This window comes from Schistocerca cancellata, chromosome 2, assembly GCF_023864275.1.
Source record: "Schistocerca cancellata isolate TAMUIC-IGC-003103 chromosome 2, iqSchCanc2.1, whole genome shotgun sequence".
NCBI classification, from domain to species: Eukaryota; Metazoa; Arthropoda; class Insecta; order Orthoptera; family Acrididae; genus Schistocerca; species Schistocerca cancellata.
The window spans coordinates 674,248,465-674,273,839 of record NC_064627.1 but is presented as its reverse complement, the minus strand read 5'-3'; the positions used below and the strand labels follow the sequence as shown (position 1 = coordinate 674,273,839).

Sequence of the window (25,375 nt, the reverse complement as noted above, 5' to 3'; positions counted from 1 at the left end):
AGATGGATTTGTGGTTCAGTATGAAGCCGACGTCTACTTCGCCATCAGAAGAAAAGTTCTCGAGTTCCGTGCGAGCTGCAGAGTACCGTGTATTTAAAACACATTCTTACTGGGTGTGTAGATACAACAGCGAATGGAATAATTCAACTTATAGTGTGATCGTACGGGCTATCTGACAAGGGAACCTCCCCATCGCACCCCCCTCAGATTTAGTTATGAGTTGGCACTGTGGATAGGCCTTGAAAAACTGAACACAGATCAATCGAGAAAACAGGAAGAAGTTGTGTGGAACTATGAAAAAAATAAGCAAATATACAAACTGAGTAGTCCATGTGCAAGATATGCAACATCAAGTTGATTTGAGCTCGGGAGCACCGTGGTCCTGTGGTTAGCGTGAGCAGCTGCGGAACGAGAGGTCCTTGGTTCAAGTCTTCCCTCGAGTGAAAAGTTTAATTTTTTATTTTCAGACAAATATCAAAGTTCAGGCACTCACACAAAATCAAGTTCGCTCTCCAAAATTCCAGGACATATTCAGATTTGCTTGGATATATGCAGGATTTGACGGTCTACACACGGAAAAATTTGAAAACGTTAAAAACATATGTTTTGACAGAGCACATGGAAAACTGTGCGACTGTGAAACTGTTGCATCCATTTGTTGCAGTTTATGTGACAAACTCCTATGTTTTCATCACTTTTTTGGGAGTGATTATTACATCCACAAGAAAACCTCAATCGGGCAAGGTAGAAGAATCTTTTTACCCATTCGCCAAGTGTGCAAGTTAGGTGGGTCGACAACATATGTGACGTACATGCCGTCACCAGTGTCGTATAGAATATATCAGACGTGTTTTCCTGGATCAAATGTTTTCGGTTCCCATTGGAGAGGCACGTCCTTTCGTCTACTAATCGCACCGTTTTGCGGTGCGGTCGCAAAGCACAGACGCTAAACTTATTACAGTGAACGGAGACTTCAACGAACGAACGGACAGATCATAACTTTACGAAAATAAAGAAAGTAAAATTTTCACTCGAGGGATGACTTGAACCAAGGACCTCTTGCACCGCAGCTGCTCACGCTAACCATGGGACCACGGCGCTCCTGAGCGCACACTAACCTTGATGTTGCCTATGTTACGCATGGACTACTCAGTTTGTGTATTTTCCTTTTTTTTTTTCATAGTTCCACACAACTTCTTCCTGTTTTCTCGATTGATCTGTGTTCAGTTTATCAAGGCCTATCCACTGTGCCAACTTATAACTAAATCTGAGGAGGGTGCGATGGGGAGGTTCCCTTGTGAGCAACGGCGGAGGTCAAGATGGGCACTGTGCGCCGTATAGACCGATTTCAACGCTCGGATAGTGGCTGCGCTATGCGTGGACCACTCTCTATTTGCGGTCGGACAGGAACTTCTCCTGTGCCTTGCAGCTTTCTCAATTGCGTGTAGTGAGTACCACAATTCGGGTGCATTCGCCGTCACCACGAATCAGCTGCCGTGTGCAAAACCTGTTGGTGAAAGGTGACACTGTTGACTGCAGCGTATTGTAAAGGTGGTGACATGACCCTCAGTGTCGCAGATCATCTCGCCAGTTGATTCCCTGACAACAGTTGGGGGACAGCCAAGTTGTTTAGAAGCACCACCTCGCTACGGGCTATAGAGCCACTATGCTCGCTGCACGAAACAAGATACAGAGACTGGCGCGAACGCGGAACATCCCGATTCTAGGCGCTAAACGTGCAAATAGATCACATAGAATGATTAGGCGTGATACACGCCGATAACGGGATACGTGTACTTGGAAAACCACATAGGTCAGTGCACGCCCGCTTGCTCTCAGTGTGCTGTCCAAACTGTTTATGTATGGACCATGCCCACATGGAACCTCTGACATTGTGAGTGACGGGCGAAAATCCCCCTGGCGATCTGTACTTTTTGAAAAGTAATTGACAGTCCTGTTGTTTCTGAACTGCGAGAGAGCGGTTTGAGGAACATTCCACAGACATAAGAGTGCTTGCGTAGCCCTCCAGCTGACCTTACTTTAGTTCTGTTGAGCACATCCGATACGCCTTCGAGCGTAACGCATGCATGTTGGACGCGGCACCGACTAATCCCAATGAGTTGCGGGCAGCATTTGAGTCGTCACGGATAGTCTACCCGACACATGCCGTGTCAGACAGAGGCCACGACACGACTTGTCGCTACCACAACGTGTCGAAAATGCGATTGCACGCCTACAATTCATCGGTTCATGAGTACACACACAGTTGGGTACGTGACTAGTGTGTCCAGGCAGCAAGTTCCCAGTTATCTTCGGTACGCCGGTGTTACCCTTTCGCAGAATATAGAGGAACAATCGTATGGGCAGGTGCGAGAAAGATGCTTTCGCAAAATGCTCAGCTATAATAATATAGCCTCCTTCAGAAGTCAACAGCTTTTAAAAATGAAAAATGTCTTAGCCCAGTGCCTGCATCAAGATCAATAAAATAAAATAAAATAACTTCAACAGACATAAGCTTGTTTCGATTACAAGTAAAACTACATATGGCGCCGTACGTTCTCCGCCACTACATCTGTTATACTACATAGTATATGTAGTATAACAGATGCAGTGACGGAGGACATACGGCGCCATATGTAGTTTTACTCACGATCGAAACAGGCGAAATAGGCTTATGTCTGTTGAAGTTATTTTATTTCATTCATCTTGACGCAGCCGCTGGGCTAAGACATTTTTCATTTTTAAAAGCTTATGACTTCTGAAGAAGGCTATATTATTATAGCTGAAACCATGGTCAATGTTTAGAATAACATAATTAGTGCAACTGTGGGCTGTTTTTCATTCGAGACAATGAACGAAATACGGAATGAGACGAATAGTTGGAAAGTTGTGGTAAGCTCCTATGGGACCAAACTGCTGAAGTCATCGGTCCCTAAGCTCACACGCTACTTAATCTAACTTAAACTAACTTTCGCTACGGACAACACACACCCATGCCCGAGGGAGGACTCGAACCTCCGACGGGGAGAGCCGCGCGAACCGTGGCAAGGCGCCTTACACCCGCGGAGGCGAATAGAAACGACCCTTTCATTCAGAAGTAATAATTACACTGAAGTTACTGCGATTCATCGTGGTCCCCTGGTCATAAAAAAAAGATGGGACATGCACCTTAATAAAGTGTGTGATCACCACGGACGGCAGTGCACGCTGTGAAATGTGCTCCCATGCTGGCCACGATAGTGGTAAGGAGTTCTCATCGTAGGGCGTTCCATTCCTCAACCATCGCGGTTTACAACTGACGAATGGGCGTTGGTGCACGTGGACGTGCCGACCCAGGTGGCCACGCGGTTCTAGGCGCTGCAGTCCGGAACCGTGCGACTGCTACGGTCGCAGGTTCGAATACTGCCTCGGGCATGGATGTGTGTGATGTCCTTAGGTTAGTTAGGTTTAAGTAGTTCTAAGTTCTAGGGGACTGATGATCTCAGAAGTTAAGTCCCGTAGTGCTCAGAGCCATTTGAACCATTTTTTTGCACGTGGACGTGATGAGCCGGACGCAGACGTCCACCCTGTTCCAGAGGAAGCTTCTCGGCCCGCAAGGTCTGGCCATTCACGGAGGGTGGGTTTGATGGTAGTTGGGAGCTCCAACGTTAGGCGCGTAATGGGGCCCCTTAGTAACATGGCTGCCAAGGAGGGGAAGGAAGCCAGTGTGCACTCCGTGTGCATTCCGGGGGGAGTCATTCCGGATGTGTAAAGGGTGCTTCCGGATGCCATGAAGAGTACAGGGTGCAGCCAACTGCAGGTGGTGGCTCATGTCGGTACACCAATGACGTGTGTCGTTTTGGATCGCAGCAGATTCTGTCTGATTTCGGGCGGCTAGCGGAAATGGTAAAGACTGCCAGTCTTGCTTCCGAGATTAAGGCGGAGCTCACCATCTGCAGCATCGTCGATTGAACCGACTGTGGTCCTTTGGTGCAGAGCTGACTGCAGGGTCTGAATCAGAGGCTCAGGCGGTTCTGTGACCGTGTAGGCTGCAGATTCCTTGACTTGCGCCATCGCGTGGTGGGTTCCCGGGTTCCGCTAAATAGGTCAGGAGTCCACTACACACAGGAGGCGGCTACACGGGTAGCGGGGGCTGTGAGGAAAGGACTGGGCGGTTTTTTAGGTTAGAGGGTCTCAGGGAACCACAGAAGGGACGTCCGTCTAAAAGTGGGCAGGTAAAACATAGTAAGGTATTTGTAGAAACGATTGGTATTGTAGTGGTAAATTGTCGTAGCTGTGTTGGGAAAGAACCAGAGCTCCAAGCCCTAATAGAAAGCACTGAAGCTCAAATGGAAGCCGGAAATAAGTACAGCAGAAATTTTTTCAAACGATCTAACAGTGGTCAGAAAGGGTAGATTAAGTTGGTGGTGGACTATTTATTGCTGTCACAGGTAGTTTGCCTTGTAGTGAAATTGAAGTAGATAGTAGGGGTAGAGGTTATACCTGACAACCGGACTAAACTATTAATTGGATGGTTTCACCGACCCCCGACTCAGAAGACATAGTTGCTGAACAATTCAAAGAAAACTTGGGTCTCATTTCAAATAAGTACTCCGCTTATACAATTATAGTCCGTGGTGACTTCAATCTACCCTCGATATGCTGGAAAAATTATACGTTTAAAGCCGGCGGCAGGCACAAAACATCATCCGAAATTGTACTGAATGCTTTCTCAGAAAATTATTTTGAACAATTAGTTCATGAGCCCACTCGGATCGTAAACGGTTGCGAAAGCGTACTTGACCTTTTAGCAACAAATAATCCTTACAAATAGTGAGTGTTGTGAGGAATACAGGGATTAGCGACCACAAGGCAGTTGCTGCTAGGCTGAATACCGTAACACCTACAACCATAAAAAAGAAACGCAAAGTATATCTATTTAAAAAAAGCTGATAAAAATGCTCTTAACGCCTTTTTAAGAGAAAGTCTTCACTTCTTCCGATCTGATCATGTAAGTGTAGAAAAGTTGTGGAATGTTTTCGAAGAGATAGTATCAACAGCAATTGACAGATATATACCACATAAATTAATAAGTGATGGTACTGATCCCCCATGATACACACAACGTGTCAGATCGTTGTTGCAGAAGCAACGAAAAAAGCATGCCAAATTTAAAAGAACGCAATATCCCCAAGATTGGAAAAGTTTTACAGAAGTTCGAAATATAGCGCTTACTTCAATGCGAGATGCTTTTAATAATTTCCACAACGAAATTCTGTCTCGAAATCTAGTAGAAAATCCAAAGATATTCTAGTCATACATAAAGCACACCAGTGGCAAGACGTAATCAATACCTTCACTGCGAGATAACAACGGTGCAGTCACCGATAACAGTACCACTAAAGCAGAGTTATTAAACACGGTTTTCCGAAACTCCTTTACCAAAGAAGACGAAGTAAATATTCCTGAATTCCAATCAAGACCAACTGCCAAGATGATAAACATAGAAGTAGATATCCTAGGTGTAACAAAGCAGCTTAAATCACTTAATAAAGGCAAGACCTCCGGTCCAGATTGTATACCAGTCAGGTTCCTCTCAGAGTATACTGATAAAATAGCTCCATATTTAGCAATTATATACAACCACTCGCTCACCGAAAAATCTGTACCTAAAGACTGGAAAATTGCTCAAGTCACACAAATACCCAGAAAGGAAGTAGGAGTAATCCGCTGAATTACAGGCCTATATCACTAACGTCTATTTGCCTATACTGTATTTGTACATTATGAAGTACCTCGAAGAAGACGATTTATTGACATATAATCAGCACGGATTCAGAAAATATCGTTCTTGTGAAACACAACTAGCTCTTTATACTCATGAAGTAATAAGTGTTATCGACAGGGGATGTCAAATTGATTCCATATTTTTAGATTTCCAGAAGGCTTTCGACACCGTTCCTCACGAGCATCTTCTAACCAAACTGCGTGCCTACGGAGTATCGCCTCAGTTGTGCGACTGGATTTGTGATTTCCTGTCAGAAAAGTCGCAGTTCGTAGTAAAAGACGGAAAGTCATCGAGTAAAACACAACTTATATCCGACGTTCCCCAAGGAAGTGTTATAGGCCCTCTATTGTTCCTGATCTATATTAATGACATAGGAGACAATCTGAGTAGTCGTCTTAGATTGTTTGCAGATGATGCTGTCATTTACCGTCTTGTAAAGTCGTCAGACGATAAAACGACTTGCAAAATGATTTAGATAAGATATCTGTATGGTGCGAAAAGTGGCAATTAACCCTGAATAAAGAAAAGTGGGTACTAAAAGAAATCGGCTTCATTTCGATTACGCGATAAGTCACACAAATCTGAGGGCTGACTAAAATTACGAATAACCTAAATTGGAACGATCATATAGATAATATTGTGGGTAGAGCAAACCAAAGACTGCGATTCATTGCCAGAACACTTAGAAGGTGCAACAGGTCTACCAAAGAGACTGCTTACACTACGCTTGTCCGACCTATTCTGGAGTATTGCTGTGCGGTGTGGGATCCGCATCAAGTGGGACTGACGGATGACATCGAAAAAGTACAAAGAAGGGTAGCTCGTTTTGTATTATCGATAAATAGGGGAGATAGTGCCACAGACATGATACGTGTATTGGAGTGGCAATCATTAAAACAAGGGCGTTTTTCTTTGCGACGGGATCTTCTCATGAAATTTCAGTCGCCAGTTTTCTCCTATGATTGCGTAATCATATTGTTGGCACCCATCTACATAGGGAAAAAATGATCATCACGATAAAATAAAAGAAATCAGGGCTCGCACAGAAAAATTTAAGTGCTCGGTTTTCCCAGGCGCCGTTCGAGAATGGAACGGTAGAGAGACAGCATGAAGGAGGTTCATTGAACCCTCTGCCAGGCACTTTATTGTGAATAGCAGAGTAATCACGTAGATGTAGATGTAGACATGTCTCCCCAGCGCAACCCAAGTGTTCCACATGGTATTTAAGTCGGGGGAACGTTCAGGCCAGTCCATTAGCCAAATATTCTATCTTTCAGCCGGCCGGAGTGGCCGTGCGGTTCTAGGCGCTACAGTCTGGAACCGAGCGACCGCTACGGTCGCAGGTTCGAATCCTGTCTCGGGCATGTATATGTGTGATGTCCTTAGGTTAGTTAGGTTTACTAAGTTCTAGGCGACTGATGACCTCAGGTGTTAAGTCGCATAGTGCTCAGAGCCGTTCTATGTTTCCAAGAGCTGCTCCACCTTCCCTCTTCGATGCAGCCGCGCATTGTCATCTATAAAAACGAAGTCAGGCCGAATGCAGTATAGCGAAACAATAATGTTGACCTCTGAGGGTAGCGTGTTCAAAGAATTGGAGGTCAGAACGCCCAACCAACGTTATGTTTATCCACAGCATAACTCGTGGACCACCAAAACGATCGTGTCTGACAATGTTTCTGGGTGCATTACGTGTTCCCACCTCTCTCCGTATGAGGGTACGTCCAGCATTGTCGATCGTTTCGGTGGTCCAGGCGTTGGGATGTGCGGAGGCATAATGCTGCGTGGTGTACTGACTTCTGAGTCTTTGGACGTGATACATTCACCTGTCAACGTTAATGTGACACGGTACTTCGTCCCTACGTGCGCCTTTCCGAGGGTGCTTTCAGCCTGGACATAATTTTTTTGTATGACAATGTGCGAATGCCTTGTCTTTGAATGCATGTCTCAATGCATGTTACTTCAGTTACCTCTCTACAGTGTAGCAAGTTAATTCCCTATGGCCCAATTTTCATCGAGTTGTGTTACCTGACAGTGATACAACATACCATAGCTACTTTCGACCGTTAGGTAGTGTATCGGTAAACATACTCTGCCTAATATGTTCCGGGGCTCATGCCCCGAATTCTGTTGGTGATAGAAAGGTAAGGTCAAGCGTATTGTATAGCCCTTGGGTTAGGCACCATTTACATACACAACGGAAGGATCCCCTTAGTGTCAAGTACAAAGTCAAAGGATGGGTATTTCACTGTTCTTCCTGCTTAGGAAAATGGAGCAAATCGGTTGGTTCTTTTTGAATTTGATGCAGTCCATGGTGGACCTTAAGTGGCCCATGGAAGCACCATTAATTCATGGACGATTTCTTAGAAAATCCCAAGAAAGGTTATTTTTACTATTTTTCATGCCAAAACCGAGCCGCGGATTCCAGCAAATGGCTGATACTTTGACGATATATTTCTAAGGTCCCGATCTTGAAAATTTTATTTATATCTTGATCCATTTCCGAGAGACAGAGATTCAAAATTATCCTACTTCTGCGCGTAAAATACGCACATAAAATCCGATATGAGGCGAAATTGTGTTTTATATTGTGACGTAGCACGGAGGAATATGCCGTAAGGTGTTACCGTTACCATCGGAAGGGTTCTAAGAACCCCAAGTTGTAGTACTGAAGCAGATGCAAAATTTTTGTACACGTGTAATCCGGTCTGAGGTGTAAAATTAGTTTTGCGTTATTTCCATTTCACATAAGTAAATTATAAAAAATTAACTGATCCATTAAATTGTTTCCATATGGGTAACATACTTGGTGAATGGAACCAGCAGAAAAATGCTCCTATTGGAGCACAAAAAAAGGCGAATACGCTCTGCCTGAAAAGTGGGGTACCAGCTGCCTGATTCTACCTTCCTCAGCCCCTTAAAAAGTCCCCAAAAATTTTGACATGCGAAAACATTCGTGCTTTTTTATGCTGAGAAAGGAGGAGATACTGGCACTCGCAAATAGACGGGAAAGTAATAAATACTGGAAGATGGTAGGCTGTGGTTGCGGTGTAGAATGAGCAAAGGATACAATGGCAGTGTGAGAGGAAGCGAGCGATACAGTGGCAGTGAAATATAGTTGACAATGATAGAGTAGTGCTAGAAAAAGAGTGAAGGAGACAGTGCCACTGGACGAGGAATAAAGACACAGAAGAAGTGGAAGTGGGTGAGAGCCATTGATAACGGGAGACAGAGTCTATGAAGAGGAAGAGGAAGAAAGATATAGTGCAGTGAGAAGAGATAGCAGCAGTAGGAATGAATGAATGAGGTATTGACAATAACAGAGAGCAAGAGGGAGGCCGTGACGGTGAAAGGAGAGGTAGTTGTAGAACAGAACGAAGGAAACTGTGATTGTGAGGTTGGACATAATAACAGAGAGACACAAGGAGATAATGACGATGAGTTGGGCTGAATGAGTTAGTGAAAATAGGCAGGTGAGGGCGGATCCGTATGAGCGACTTACATTGATGAACTAGTTAGTGTGAGTGAGTTACAGTTTGGCGATCTTGTGGGAGTTTGAGGTGAGTTGTCTGTTAAAAAGAGCGCGAATTGTTCGCATACCAAAATTTTTGGGAAAGTTTGTAAAAGTGCTGAGGAAAGTAGACTGAGGCAGCCAGTACCCCACTTTTCACTCAGAGTCTTTTGAACAGGGGTATATTCGCCTTTATTGTACTCCGATAGGAGCATTTTACTGCTGGTATGAAAGACCTTGATAAAATCCTACACTTATTGCCATACAAATGACAATATGTTGGAGAGCTGGATTGGAGTGTTGATATGCAGTAATTTAGTAATCTTTGTACATGTACAGCTCTTCTTGTGATTCAAAAACTTTTAATGTATGTCATACAGCAAATAAATAATAAATAATCCCCATTTGTGTCCTCTATCGTAGCTAGAATGATTCCCCACTCTCCTCCACTCCGTTCATACTTCACACGTCAATCATGCCATCGGACTATATTCAGTCTGGCGGTGGTCAGTGGTCACGATGCTTTGTCCCATCAGTGTACGTCTGATACAAAGAAGCCTGAACAACTTGTTCAACGAACAGTGCATCAAATGCGATTAGAAGCAGCAGTACATGGGTATGCGGTAAGCTGACAATTTGGCAGGACGCTCGCAGTTGAAGCTGCCTGACACTAATTTGTAGTGGGCTGGAATGCCCACGCGCGCTTAAATAACAGCACCGCAGCGTCGGAACGCCTCTATTTGGAGCTATTCATCACTAGCTCTGCCCGTGCCTCCCCCATAAATCCGCTGCCGACATCCCATTATTCGAAGCAATTCACAAAGCAAACGTTATCTGCATTTGTCGAGCTGGCGGCATTCTAATTCCTCCCAACCATTCATTTTGTTACAGTGTTGCAAACTGATACGATGTTGCGGTGATACCTGTCGATCGTACTGTTTATTCCTATAGTGTGGCTTTACTGTGTAAAACGAAGATCATTTGGAGAAAAAGATCTTCTAATGTTGTTTCACATTTCTATTAGTAGTCTTCGATATTCCTGTTAGTGAAGGTTGAATTAATTACAGTTCAAAAATATGCCAATATTCCTCAAACGAAAGAGATATCAGCTATGTTTGTCGTCAAAGTTCCATTTCGCGGTCTTATTGATACATCACATCACATTGCACACCACTGTTTTTCCTTCTCGTATCAGCATGATTTGTTCTTTACATTACAGTTTTGATTAAATGATATTAAAACGAGTAAAACTAAAATAAAATGAAGTTTTAACTTCATACATTTCACCCGTTGACAGCGCAAAATAAATCATGTAGGGTATACGATCAACAGTATCCAGACGTCTATTGGATATTAATATGGTGTGTGTCGACCCTTTGGCTTTATGACGCCTTTAACTTTCAGAGAAGTGTCTGAATGGTTGTGGAACAATGGCAGCCCACTCTACCTCAAGAGCTGAAACAAGAGACGGTAGTGACGTCGGACGCTGGAGCCTGGAGCAAAGTTAACGATCCAACTCATACGAATCGTGTTTCATTCGGTTCAGGTCGTGACTTTGAGGAGGCCAGTCCACTGCGGGAATGTTATTATCCATACAAGCCACTGTCTACCAGATGCTTCTTTGTGAAAGGTAGTATTGTCATGCTGTACAGTAATCTTACCTGCACAGTTCCTCTGCTGGGCGCCATACACAATGCTTTTAAATGTGTTCATAACCTTTCGCATTTGGCGCTTACTTAAGCGTAATAGGGAGACTGCAGCATTACCACATAAAACACACCCACACCGTAATACCACCTCCTCCGCTCTTCACTTTTGGCACCACACATAATGGCAGACTTCTCGTGGCATTCAGCAACCCCAAACCCTTACAGCATCTGAAGCGTCGCTTAGCATTAAGTTGCTGTACCATTGTACCCCATCTTTTTTCAACACCCTGCCCATAGTCACTGCGCTTTCTCCACTGCTGGTAGCACATCGGAACTCAAGAGTAACTTTTTCCGCTGATTTCAAGCGATTTTATACAGCCGCCCTACGCAGTGCTCGATGGTCCCTGTCGTCAGTACATGTCCGCCTAGTCTTGGTTTAACTGTGTGTGGTTGTTGTTTCGAATTTCTGCTTCATTGTCACATTATCAGCTGTCGACGTGGGCACCTTCAGAAGGGTTAAAATCCTGATGTATTACTCAGGTGTCATCCAATGACTAGTCCACTTGTGAAACCTATGAGCCGTCTTGATTGACCCATTCCGCTGTTACTGTCGACACCTTTTACACTGGCTAGGCCGCCTACCATGACATCTAGTCGTCAATCCTGCAGCAGTTGGTGGTGCCCGGATTCTGTCCTCAGATAATGTACAACTTCAGAATTCGCTTAAATTACTGTCATAGAAACAGTAACGAAAGCAATATATTCGCTAGCGGATAGCAATGCTTAAAACAGTGCACTCTTGTTTGGCATCGTGCAGGACTGGTTTTGTGAGCACGAGGATGAACAGCCACATCTCTCCTGGCCACCAAAGTCACCAAATCTCAGTGTTATTGAGCTTTTGTGGTCTACTTTGGACAGAAGGGTGCATGATTACTTTCCACCTCCATCATCGTTACCAGAAATTGCCTCTATTTTGCTGGAAGAATGGTATAAGATTGCCTTGAAAACCACATAAGACCTTTATTTATCCATTCTGGGATCACTGGAAGCTCTTCTGTATGCCAACTGGCTTTTCTGCTCCGTATTAGGCACGGTAATATGTTGTGTTTTTGGTATTTCCATGTTTCTGTCCGCGCCCTGTACATTTACCATTTTGCTATCGGTTAACAGGGCAACGGCCTTGCCGCAGTGGATACACCGGTTCCCGTGAGATCACCGAAGTTAAGCGCTGTCGGCCGTGGTCGGCATTTGGATGGGTGACCATCCAGGCCGCCATGCGCTGTTGCCATTTTGCGGGGTGTACTCAGCCTCGTGATGCCAATTGAGGAGCTACTCGACCGAATAGTAGCGGGAGAGCCGTGTGCTGACCCCACGCCCCTCCTATCCGCATCCTCCTCTGAGGATGACACGGCGGTCCGATGGTCCCGATGGGCCACTTGTGGCCTGTAGACGGAGTGGTGGTATCGCTCAACGAAACCTTTCCTTCTGAAGTATACCTGCAGTGGATGCAAATCCGTAATTTTTCTATGTCTCGCAAAGTGTTAGGCAGAGGCCCTAATATGTATAAAGTCGTTTCTTACTTCAGAATGTCCTAGCGACCCCATCTTGTCCGGAACATAACAACAACAGATGCCAAAGAATAGGCATACCCCGGCTTCTTAGACTTCGGAAAGTGGTTCGACACTATTTAACAACGATTAACAAAAAATACAATTGCATGGAGCATCTCCGCAGATATATGACTGGCTAGATGAATGTTTTACTAACATCACCCAGTGCCACATAAAGGGACGCGAATGTTCCACAGAAACGAAAGTGATATCGGATGTGTCCCAAGGGAGCGTAACAGGCCCTCCGATGTTGTCGATAAACAGAAACTACTTACGGGATGGGATCAGCAACACTAAGATTGCTCGCTAAAGCTGCTGTTGTCTACAGGGAAGTATCCTCGCTGGACGACCGTAAGGAAATGCAGAAAGACTTGGACGAAATTCCTAATTAATGTAATGAATGGCAGCTCTTCTTACATGTGAACGAAGGCAAGACAATGTCTATAACAAAGAAAAAGAACTCTGTAGTATACGAACATAAGATTAGTTGTGAACATATTATGCAAGTCAAGTCGCATACGTGTTTGTGGATAATACTAAGAACCGAAATGAAATGGGACGATCACGAAAAATCAGAATTAGAGACGGCGAGTAGAAGGCTTAAATTTCTTGGGAGCGATCTGGGAAAATGCAACGTATCTGTAAAGGAAACATCGTACAGGACCTCAACGCGACCAGCTTTATTGTTCAATTGTTTGGAATTCTTATCAAGTAGCCATAACAACAGACATTGACGAATTCAGAGGCGGGCTGTTAGGATCGTAACACGATGGTTTAGCCCATAGGAATGTGTGACAGTACTCGGAGAACTTTGGAAATCCTTGGACGAAAGACAACGTAGTTCTTTCGAAACGTTATTAACTAAATGTAGGGAATCTCTACAAGAAGAAGGCTGTGTGACAGTGCTGCTCCCACAATTGTTTATCCCGTGTATGAATCACGGTAATTAGATAACAGAGATCAGTGCGCGTACTGAGGCATCTAGACAGTAACACGCGAGTTGAACAGGACACAAAATCGATAGAACTGGTATGAGAGTTATTCCGCCATGCTCTGTAGAGTGGCTTGAGAAGTATGTAAGCTCATCGCATAAAACATTAACTACCTCTCTAAAAGAGCACATTGGTTGCTTTTAAGCCGATATCAGGTGTTTATGTGTCCATCCACACCTTCGCCGTGGAAGGGTATGTTTGTGGCAGTTAGATGGAATCAGTGCAGTAAAATGGATCGATTTAGAGAAGTAACAGAATAACAGCAAGGAGCTCTCACGTTTGGACGTGCCCAGGACTAGACCGTGTAAGAAATAGCCCGATTTATTGGTGTATCAGTGTGGATTGTCCAACAATGCTGCATCACTCGCAGCCATGTAATAGGGCGTAAGAACAGTGGTCGTAAAAAGAGTCTAATCGACAGCGACGATAGACAAGTGTCATGCCTTGCCAATGGCAGTCGACTGGAAATCCGATGGGAATTGCTGTTGTCAGTAAATCCTGGCCGTCTTGACTGGTTTCCGAGAAAACATTGCCAACATTTGGTGCCGGTTCGTGATGGAAGACCATTTCTCACAGTACCATATAAAGCTGCACGTCTTCAATGGACCAAATAACACAGTAAGAGACAGGATGCGTCCAGTTTTATCCCACAAGTCGCGATTTTGTCTCTATTCAAATGAGGGGGCACCGGCGGCCCAATGAGGCGTTCCATCTACGGTGTGCGGAGGGTGCAGTTCAGACCGGAGATGGTTCTGGGTAGTACTGGTGGTTTCTTTCGCACCATGACTTGGATCTACTCATTCACATTACCATGGACTTCAACCAGGCTGTTTATTTCAACATTCTCAGGGATGAAGTTTTGTCCTTTCTTTTTTTGATGAGTACGCCGTGGACATTGCCGTCTCCCAAGATAAGAACAGCCGCGTCCACTGGGCTGCACGCATTGTTTCTTGGTTCGATGAACACTCAGACACATCGTCGCTCCTCGGCCTATCCGCTGAAACACCCAATCTTAATATCACAGAAAATACCTGGTACTATTTGGAACAGCGGCTGAAACGTAGCAGTCAACACACCCACCACCTGGCGGCTCTACAAGGCCTAATCTGATATGACACATCTGAAGAAACCCTCTTCCTCGTCGAATTGAGGCCGTTATCAAGACTAGAAGCGATGTCACACTGAAGCAGCCTGATCTAAATCTACATTTATACTCCGCAAGCCACCCAACGGTGTGTGGCGGAGGGCACTTTACGTGCCACTGTCATTACCTCCCTTTCCTGTTCCAGTCGCGTATGATTGGTTCGCGGGAAGAACGACTGCCGGAAAGCCTCCGTGCGCGCTGGAATTTCTCTAATTTTACATTCGTGATCTCCTCGGGAGGTATAAGTAGGGGAAAGCAATATATTCGATACCTCATCCAGAAACGCATCCTCTCGAAACCTGGACAGCAAGCTACACCGCGATGCAGAGCGCCTCTCTTGCAGAGTCTGCCACTTGAGTTTGCTAAACATCTCCGTAACGCTATCACGGTTACCAAATAACCCTGTGACGAAACGCACCGCTTTTCTTTGGATCTTCTCTATCTCCTCCGTCAACCCGATCTGGTACGGATTCCACACTGATGAGCAATACTCAAGTATAGGTCGAACGAGTGTTTTGTAAGCCACCTCCTTTGCTGATGGACTACATTTTCTAAGGACTCTCCCAATGAATCTCAACCTGGCACCAGCCTTAGCAGCAATTAATTTTGTATGATCATTCCACTTCAGATCGTTCCGCACGCATACTCCCAGATATTTTACAGAAGTAACTGCTACCAGTGTTTGTTCCGTAATCATATAATGATACAATAAAGGATCCTTCTTTCTATGTATACGTTACATTTGCCTATGTTAAGGGTCAGTTTGTTTGCTGGTCAGGTTGTCTGCTGGTGATGACTGATTTTTGTCTAGTGTAAGTGTGTAAGCCTATACACAAATGCATATGCTGCGTCATGATAACTGGCATTGATTTTTTTCGAACGCGCCAAGTTGGTGATCTAAATTAGTCCACTTCGAGTCATCTACGATTGGTATACCGAATCTCGTCGAAGTAGGTGGCTCGAGAGGTCTACTTTCTCCTTATTAATCTATCCGAAAAAGGAAATACTGCTCTCCATTTAAAATATTTTGAGTTTTTGGGGAATCCTTGTGGGTCATTTCTAGTCATTGCTCACTTAGGCTTCGTTTCTCCCATTTTCATCTTTTCTCACGCATGTCCAACTTGTGGGCGCTAGTGTGTGGTACAAGACGGTGTGTCGTGCGGACGACTGGTGGTCGGGCACGGGGCGCAGCTGCGACGGGGCTGACAAGTGCCTGGCGTGAGCGCAGATTGGCCCCTCCAATTGGCTAATCGGGCCGGCCTGTTGCCCAACCGGATGGCCGCCGCTCGAGCGCAATCCGGGCCGCCGCCGCCTCCTCCTCCTCCTCCTCCTCCTCCTACGCCGCGCGGCTTCCGACACGCGCTCACGCACACACACACACACACACACACACACACATATACACACACACACGCCGGGTCGCGTGCTGCAGCTGCTGCGGCGTCCTCGCCCCCGTCATCGGATGACCAAGTGGGAAGTCGCGAATTACGTGCCACGCCGCCGGCGAAGATGACACCCACTGCGTCAGCGGTGTCGCGTTCGAAACAACAAGGTCACTTTAAAAGCTTACTCGCTGTTTGCCACGTATCACCTTGGTTGAACCAGCAGCTTCTCGCCCTTAGTCACCGAGTAACTCTGTCATTTTCTCGTGGTTGAAATAAATCAGCTCGACAAGTCTAAGTCTGATATGAAAGTAACAATTTCATTTTGTTTACGTTTCTTGTTCAGTCCGACGGAAACCCTTCAACAACAGAATACCTGATCAATTTCCACATTTCAGCAATCAGTTACGCAAAAGTTTTGGAAAATGTGTCCTCTCCAAATCACATTGGTGAAGTATAGCTGGCACAATAGGTGGCACTAAGTTACGGTAATTCAGTATTCTTTACCTTCAGCATCATGTCTGTTTAATGTAACTCGTTTTCTAGCCGAATATATTTGCAGTGAAAGAGATAATAGATAGATGGGTAGACAGATAGATGCACTTATCGTCCCATACATTCCTAGTGAGATCATCTTCAAGAATGTAGTACATCTCATGAAAACAGAAATACATAATACATATTTACAAATTAAAAGTTACTCTTATGTTCATTTCTCAGATCCTGCACAAAATGGTAGGAACTGCAATATCCGTCAGGAACACAGTTTCGTTTGAAAGTTAATGCCAAACTTGTTGCAAAACACATAAATGTATCCACACCGAATTACACAAGATTATTTTACAAAATACACACCGCACCTATGTACTGAAGATATTCATTAGTCAAACTTCATTAGTATTCACGATATTTGATATTATTAATAATACATAGACCATCTGGTTCCACCAAGAAATCCAGCAGTTTAGCAAGGGACTTGTCCACCAGTAAATCCTTCAGGCTTTTTTGTAAATTACGCTCTTGAATAAAACTGACATCTTCCTGCAATTAGGTAAGTGACTCCGTCCTTATTCCGTGAACTGAGCTGTTTATTTGAAAAAGAGATACATGACAAATGTCATTAACGAATAAATATGTTGAGAGTCAGTAGTTAATATTCCCAATTCCTTGACCTCGCCACTGCTGGACTTCCTTGAATGTGCACCACAAATAATCCGTATTATACAATATTGGCTTCAGAAAACCTTATCGTGGATTGATGAAGTATCACGAAACATAATCCCACGCAATATTACTGAATAAGAATAAACAAATAATTCCAACTTTTTTGAAATTTTTGTGTCACCATTGTCAGATAATGTCCGCTTTGCAAATTAAGATTTTATAAGGCGTTTCGTAAGTTTGGTGGTACGCTCATCCCAATTGAATTTAGCGTTGTCATACTACACTACCGGCTTGTCGTCATATTTTAGACACATGCTGGGTGGAAAAGTGTTACAAGAAATAAATTTTTAGTTCAAAACTACACGCAATATCTTTCTTACTAGTTGTTGCGCTTCAGTAGCGTAGAATATATTAATAAATTTGAAACGCTTGAGTAATATCGCCAACAAAAATATACGGATCCGTTTCTAGTTGATTTTGCCAACGCACCCTATTTTGTGGCACTCGACTGGGAAGTGCCAGAGGTATGTAATTAGCACGGAAGGAATCAACGCCAGCAGGAATAATCGCTTCTGAGGCATAAGTCAAGCATTCTGTAAACACAGCGCCCATCAGGTGAAAGACTAAATACTGAGCAATCGTCAGGTGTTACTCTTGAAGCGGAAATTCTTGGAGAAGAGCTTTGTGTTCAGTATAAAGGACTGTTCTTTGAACGCTGGAGGATGTTCAGCAGTAACAGTTTTCGACATTTCTAATTCTGCGATCCAGAGGGAACGATAAAGTTAGAAGTGAAGCTTATGGTGACGGTGGAAAGTTGGGGTTACGTTTCTTTTAGTGAATTACTAAATGTGCAAGACACCTGTTGGAGAAGCCGGTCTTCAAAGATGAGATCGGATTCAACTTTGGTGTTTCGATAGACAGTAACGTGTTTCCGATTGAGTGACTATACACTCTTTTACTGAAACCACTTTTTCTGGGATTTTCTTGTTCAAAGGTTCTAGGCCGTTTACTGAAGCTCATAGGAAATTGGAAATTTGTGGTAAGGACTATGGGACCAAACTGCTGAGGTCATCGATCCTTGGCTTTCGCACTACTTAATCTAACTTAAACTAATTTACGCTAAGGACAACACTCACACACCCATGCCTCTGACGGAAACTCATAGGCAATAAAGAGGAAACGACTAGCGACTGCTGTGCTACGCTACAGAGGGTCGGCGTGTGGAATTATTCATTCACACAGCAACAAGGTGATAACCAGTGGTGCAAGCGTTGAGACTATAAAACAGAGTCTCGCAGGTCAAAGCGAGATTGGTAATTCATATTAAATCACCTTCATGAATAGAGAAGTTCAAGGAGTGTATGCCAATGAAATGTTTACTTTCCCATTGGCGTAGAGAGTAACTCAACGTTTGCTTCGCAGAACGCTCGTATGGCATGGACGACTGGAAATAATATACTTTTTCGACCACACAGAGTATCCATCCTTGAGTATTGCTCGAGAATTTGGCATTTATATTGGGTCAGGCTGAAGAAATTAAGAGAAATGCTGCCAGATTTTCTAGCAGTCGGTTCGTTCCGGGAATGTTACAGAAAAGCTCTGTGAGATTACATGGGAATCCTTGGAGAGAACAGGCGATATTTGCCAGAAAAGCTATTGGTGAATCTAAATTTATCCATCGCTGTTGACGATGGCATCTGGGATGATGGAGTACAGATTTCCTATGACTGCAATTTGCTGTTGTTCATTATTTATGCATCATGAACGAAAGGTTTCGGAATATACAGTCCACCATCAGATCTGTCTGTGAAACTATTGCCACCTATACCGATTCACTGAAATACGTTCATCCATGAATGGCTGAAAGATACCGGTGTACTGCTGTGACACTTAACCAGGTACGTAAAATCACGAAACATTATGCGATATTTTTCTTTATAACACATACGAGACCCAAACTAATCAAGGATCATACCAAGCGTAAATGAGCTACGTTTGATTGGAATGCTTCGCGGCTAGTTTATGTTTCGAATGTGTTGCAAAATGAAAACATTGCTGCTCGCGATGGTCGAGATCCAATGACTGTTAGCAGAATATGGAATCGGTGGGTTCAGGATGGTAATACGGAACGCCGTGCTGGATCCCAACGGCCTCGTATTACTAGCAGACGAGATGACAGGCATCTTATCCGCATGGCTGTAACGGATCGTGCAGCCACGTCTCGATCCCTGAGTCAACAGATGGGGACGTTTGCAAGACAACAACCATCTCCACGAACAGTTCGACGACGTTTGCAGCAGCATCGACTATCAGCTCGTAGACCATGGCTGCGGTTACCCTTGACGCTGCATCACAGACAGGAGCGCCTGCGATGGTGTACTCAACGACGAACCTGGGTACACGAATGGCAAAACGTCATTTTTTCGGATAAATCCAGGTTTTGTTTACAGCATCAGGATGGTCGCCTCCGTGTTTGGCGACATCGCGGAGAACGCACATTGGAAGCGTGTATTCGTCATCGCCATACTGGCGTGTCACCCACCGTGATGGTATGGGGTGCCATTGGTTACACGTCTCGGTCACCTCTTGCTCGCATTGCCGCCACTGTGGACAGTGGACGTTACATCTCAGATGTGTTACGACCCGTGGCTGTACCCTTCATTCGATCCCTGCGAAACCCTACATTTCAGCAGGATAATGCACGACCGCATGTTGCAGGTCCTGTACGGGCCTTTCTGGATACAGAAAATGTTCGACTGCTGCCCTGGCCGGCACATTTTCCAGATCTCTCACCAACTGAAAACGTCTGGTCAATGGTGGCCGAGCAACTGGCTCGTCGCAATACGCCAGTCACTACTCTTGATGAACAGTGGTATCGTGTTGAAGCTGCATGGGCAGTTATACCTGTACACGCCATCCAAGCTCTGCCCATCCAATGCCCAGGTGTATCAAGGCCGTTATTGCGGCCAGAGGTGGTTGTTCTGGGTACTGATTTCTCAGGATCTATGCACCCAAATTGTGTGAAAATGTAATCCCATGTCAGTTCTAGTATAATATATGTGCCCAATGAATACCCGTTTATCATCTACATTTCTTCTTGGTGTAGCAATTTCAATGGCCAGTAGTGTAGATATGGCATAACGGAAAATGCTGTTATAAAGACCCTATGCTAAACTTCACAGAAAACAGAAAGAGATAATGTACTCATAATACAGAGATGATGCAAAAAGGTGTCGTGTATAATCCGTCTATTAACTTATTTTAAGTAGAGTCAGTAACGGTGGGATATGCTAAATAAGACTTCTGTCTCCTCCACCCGTCCATTGCTTTCTTCACCTTATGCAGAACCTGCGACTAACTACTTTGTGCTTGGAATAGAATAGTATGTAAATAACGGAAAGATAGTTGTAGGCAGTATCAAATAATCCAAACAAAGTAAATCGACATTGTATTATTTTAAAAATGCACTTGGCGTCAAAAATATAAAGGTTGTAAGAAGAGAACCCACCGAAGTAGTTGTTGTTCTAAGATGTCTTACTTGCAGCAGTAACAATAAAAATTCCTCACAGGGCTATGTAGCGTTACGGAACGGCTATGACAGAAATAGGGGACAACATAAATAAGTAACAATTTACAGTGATTCACTGTTAGAAGTTTTACACTACTTAACTGGAGTATGAAGTTGTGAGTCATCGCAATGTAGTTCACTGTCCAGCTGCACTGACATGTTTTTAAACACACATATAAGAGTTCCAACCCCTACGAACTATTGTCAATGTCACTTGTATAATATCCAGTTTGAAACTGTGGATCAGTATTGAGACCCACGCTGAGACTCTGTCCTGACACTGTTTCACGACTGCCCAACAACTGTGTTGAGGTTCTACCACATACTGAGCGGAGCCGTGAGTCAGCTCACATTCGTGTTCGGTGGATAGCTCTCCACTTCGGAACTTCTTGTGGAATATAGGCAGATGTGTAACATACGTATTGCATTTCATGGGTGCCTCTATGGAGTTCTAACCCCAAGTTGCGCCTGAGTAGTAGGCAGCTCGACGCTCTTTTATATCCTCTGGAGGACACAGAAGATTTACAGGGATTGGACAAAAATATGAACAAAGCGTGAAATGCATGCTTGCACATGGATGCAGATGCTAACCAACCCTGCAGTTTGCGCTAGGACAGAGTTCTGTGTAGTGGGAGCTAAATGAATTCGGATGTGGGCAAATTGTTGGCGCTCCTATGGTGGTTGCTTCCGTAACCGAGGGAGCCACAGTTTTTGCTGTTGTAAGAGGATATATCGAAAATTTATACCGCTTACAGGGAGAGCGAAGAAACGTCGTCCGCTAAGTCACAACGCGTATGAAAACGTGTTGAGTGATCACTACAGACAGTCGTCGAAGAGGATTGTGACGTACAGCAAGAGGTCGCTAGCTGCAAAAGTCAATGCAGAAGTGAATGTCGTATTCAGCACCAAAACAACACGGAGGGAACTTCAGAGGAATGGTATTTGAGGCCGAGATCTAGTACCGAAAGAATTACCAGTGATGCACATGCCATTAACAGGAACACGCGAAACCGAAGCCATAAAATGTGGACTATGGAGCAATGGAAGAATATCATTTGGTCACATGTCTTGCTTCACACTGTTTCCGCCTTCTGGCCGAGTTAACGTCCCAATAGTGAAACATGGCGGTGGTTCAGTGATGATTTGAGCAGCCATATCGTGGTGTTTTATGGCCCCCATGGCTACCCTGCAAGAATGCTTTACTGCGAAGGATTACATGACCATTTTGGCTGATCAGGTCAATCCCGTAGTACAATATTTGTCCCTCGCTGGTGATGCTGTTTTCCAACAGCCCAGCTCGCACCATCAATAACTGGTTTTGAGAACACACCGATGAATTTTCGCATCTCTTATGGCAATCACAGTCACCAAATCTCAATATTATTGAGTCTTTGTTGCCTACTTTGGAGAAAAGGGCTGTGATCGGTTTCCACCTCCATCGTCCTTACCTGAACTTGTCATTTCGCAGGAAGGATGGTGTAATATTCCCTTGAAAACGATACAAGACCCGTATTTATCCATTGCGAGACCACTGCAAGCTGTTTTATGTGCCAACTGTTTTCCTACACCATGTCAGACGCGCTAATATGTTGTGTTTTTGACGTTTTCATCATTTTGTCCACCCCTTGTACATTGTTTGATAAGAAAAGTGAAGGCCCAGAACGACGATCGAATGTCCATGTAGCTTCATTGACGAATACACCATTGGTAGATTTGTAAATGAGTAGAGCTGCAATTCTCTGTGACAGGCAGATCGGCCACCAGAGTGCTTTAGTGTTGTTCGTGTTTCGTGTTGTTACTAGGCCTGGTGGGGTATATAAAAGGAATAAACAGCATCGGATGTTGAGAGACCACTGAGAAGGATACACAGACGGCGCGTACGCAGCAGTTGACAAAAATGGTTCAAATGGCTCTGAGCACTATGGGACCTAACATCAGACGTCATCAGTCCCCTAGGACTTAGAACTATTTAAACCTAACTAACCTAAGGACATAACACACATCCATGCCTGAGGCAGGATTCGAACCTGCGACCGTAGCGGTCGCGCGGTTCCAGACTGAAGCGCCTAGAAGCGCACGGCCACACCGTCCGGCCAGATTCGTAGGGAATTAGGATGTGATAGTGTCCGATGGTGGACTGCTTGCGAAAGTGAAGGCAGGCATACTCTTTGTGGTTTTAGTTGATCAGGTCTGACCACAATGCTGATTAGAAAATTTATAAACAAAGAGTAAAAAATTAACAAATCACTAAAAAACCAGAGACTATACGGATAAATAACACATGACAGAGAGAAGTTCTCAGCTCCTGGCAGGATTAAAAAAAAAATTACACGAACCACATCGTAGGCCTAACACTTTCACATCTACCTCTGTCATTGAAGAACAATAATGGACTCCCTGCATCATTGTTTCTCATCTCGCAGCACTGACCGGATTCTAGCAGCATCCGGACTAGGGAATTACCATCGCATGCCATGGCTGCCGTTAACAGCACAGCGGAAAGGGCTGCGTTTAGTGTGGTTCTGTGGCCAGGAAGCAAGGACGGCTAATGAATGGCGTCGCATTGTGTTCAGCAATGAATCGCCGTTCTGCACTACCCCACATGGCCATCACCGGCGAGTAAGGTGGCGACCTAGGAAGATGCCCCAGTCTTCCAAAGTTTAGGAAATGCACAGCAGTTGTTAGTCCTGGAGTCACAGAAATCCTGATGAGGTGGATGTATTACCTCCAGTGCGATAGTATCGTGATGCCATTTTTTAATAGGATAATGCTCACTCGCACCTATCACATGTCCTTATGAACTGTTTGCGTGATGTAGAGCCGCCCACGGACAACAAAATACCCTATCTGTCCCAGATGTAAGACTTGTGGGGCCAGCTAGAACACCGTCCCAGTGCCAGTATCCGGCCAGACCAGGTGAAACAGTTGTGAGCCACAGTGCCTCAGCCGGCCGGAGTGGCCGAGCGGTTCTAGGCGCTGCAGTCTGGAACCGCGCGACCGTGTGATGTCCTTAGGTTAGTTAGGTTTAAGTAGTTCTAAGTTCTAGGGGACTGATGACCACAGCAGTTAAGTCCCATAGTGCTCAGAGCCATTTGAACCATTTTGAACCACAGTGCCTCAGGAGAGGATACAGCCGCTTTGTGACACCCTTCACACATCTACATCTAAATCTACACTCCGCAAGCCACCCAACGGTGTGTGGCGGAGGGCACTTTACGTGCCACTGTCATTCCCTCCCTTTCCTGTTTCAGTCGGTTATAATTCACGGGAAGAACGACTGCCGGAAAGCCTCCGTGCGCGCTCGAATCTCTCTAATATTACATTCGTAATCTCCTTGGGAGGTATAAGTAGGGGGAAGCAATATATTCGATACCTCATCCAGAAACGCACCCTCTCGAAACCTGGACAGCTAGCTAAACCGCGATGCAGAGCGCCTCTCTTGCGGAGTCTGCCACTTGAGTTTGCTAAACATCTCCGTAACGCTATCCCGCTTACCAAATAACCCTGTGACGAAACGCGCCGCTCTTCTTTAGATCTTCTCTATCTCCTCTGTCAATCCGACCTGGTACGGATCCACAACTGATGAACAATACTCAAGTATAGGTCGAACGAGTGTTTTGTAAGCCATCTCCTTTGTTGATGCACTACATTTTCTAAGGACTCTCCCAATGAATCTCAACCTGGCACCCGCCTTACCAACAATTAATATTATATTATCATTCCATTTCAGATCGTTCCGCACGCATACTTCCAGATATTTTACAGACGTAGCTACTACCAGTGTTTGTTCCGCTATCATATAATCATACAATAAAGGATCCTTATTTCTATGTATTTGCAATTCATTACATTTATCTATGTTAAGGGTCAGTTGCCACTCCCTGCACCAAGTGCCTATCCGCTGCAGATCTTCCTGCCTTTCGTTGCAATTTTCTAATGCTGCAACTTCTTTGTATCCTACAGCATCATCCGTGACAAGCTGCATGGAACTTTGACACATCTACTAGGTCATTTATACATATTGTGAAAAGCAATGGTCCGATAAGACTCTCTGTGGCACGCAAGAGGTTACTTTAACGTCTGTAGACGTCCCTCCATTGAGAACAACATGCTGTGTTCTCTTTGCTAAAAACTCTTCAATCCAGCCACACAGCTGGTCTGATATTCCGTAGGCTCTTACTTTGTTTATCAGGTGACAGTGCGGAACTGTATCGAACGCCTTCCGGAAGTCAAGGAAAATGGCGTCTACCTGGGAGCATGTGTCTAATATTTTCTGGGTCTCATGAACAAATAAAGCGAGTTGGGTCTCACACGATCGCTGTTTCCGGAATCCATGTTGATTCCTACAGAGTAGATTCTGGGTTTCCAGAAATGACATGATACGCGAGCACAAAACATGTTCTCAAATTCTACAACAGATAGCTGTCAGAGATATAGGCCTATAGTTTTGCGCATCTGCTCGACGACCCTTCTTGAAAACTGGAACTAACTGTGCTCTTTCCCAATCATTTGGAACCTTCCGTTCCTCTAGAGACTTGCGATACACGGCTGCCTAGGGGGGCAAGTTCTTTCGCGTACTCTATGTAGAATC

The 25,375-nt window shown here is 44.7% G+C and overlaps 1 protein-coding gene and 1 pseudogene across 2 annotated transcripts in view; both read left to right on the top strand.

The window, feature by feature from the left end:
• LOC126162400 (extracellular sulfatase SULF-1 homolog) overlaps positions 1–25,375 on the top strand; it is a 782,309-nt gene that overhangs the window by 409,658 nt on the left and 347,276 nt on the right. The window lies entirely within an intron of this gene.
• LOC126163521 (5S ribosomal RNA) lies at positions 12,095–12,212 on the top strand (annotated as a pseudogene).